Below are 655 nucleotides of genomic sequence, written 5' to 3' on the forward strand. Positions count from 1 at the left end.
AAATCCTTAATGGAGTCTTCTGTCACATCATAGGGCAGATTCCCTAGGAAAGCAGTGTAGGGTGGCAACTTGGGAAGACGGCTCCGGTCGAAGCAGCCCGTGGAGCAGTGGGAAGGATGGAACGGTCAATTGGAGGCGCCCTGTACACGTCATTATCGTTACTATGCCAAGTTGTTGACACATCTCCTTCCAGATCGTCTGTTTCATCAGCCTAGCTGACTGGTTTGGGGACATAGGTGCTTCCTCCACTAGTTCCTCCATCCTCAGCTAGAAAGTCTGTTAGGGAGATGGTCTTCCCCTTCTTATTCTTCTTTTTTGCTGAGGCCGCCATGTTGGGAGAGGGAGAGAGAACGCAAAGGACCCGGATGAGGCAGTCACGTGATTATCGTAACTCATTTTTAATATGGGTTCATTTTCATAGTATGGCCAGTTTTATATGGAACTTTTGCAATATATTTATATATTTGTTTATAGAGAATGTGTGGTCTGATCACAGTAGCTTTTAAGAAAATTATATTTTTTCTGTAGTTTTACCAACAGTAGAAAAAGCTATATAAGAGAAAAAAATGCTTTTTAAATGCTGGTTAGTTTTATATCTTTTAACACATCTGATAAACGTTTGGGAAGAAGTCACCTCAACAGAAAAAAACTGTCC

The 655-nt window shown here is 41.7% G+C and overlaps 1 pseudogene across 1 annotated transcript in view; it reads right to left on the reverse strand.

Annotated features, from left to right (window-relative positions):
* LOC110286885 overlaps positions 1-366 on the reverse strand; it is a 2,227-nt pseudogene extending 1,861 nt beyond the window's left edge. The window contains exon 1 of the transcript XR_002377170.2: positions 2-366. The product of XR_002377170.2 is annotated as a eukaryotic translation initiation factor 4B-like (transcript). The remainder of the gene's footprint in view (position 1) is intronic.
* Between the last annotated feature and the right edge of the window lie 289 nt (positions 367-655).

This window comes from Mus caroli, chromosome X, assembly GCF_900094665.2.
Source record: "Mus caroli chromosome X, CAROLI_EIJ_v1.1, whole genome shotgun sequence".
Taxonomy (NCBI): Eukaryota; Metazoa; Chordata; class Mammalia; order Rodentia; family Muridae; genus Mus; species Mus caroli.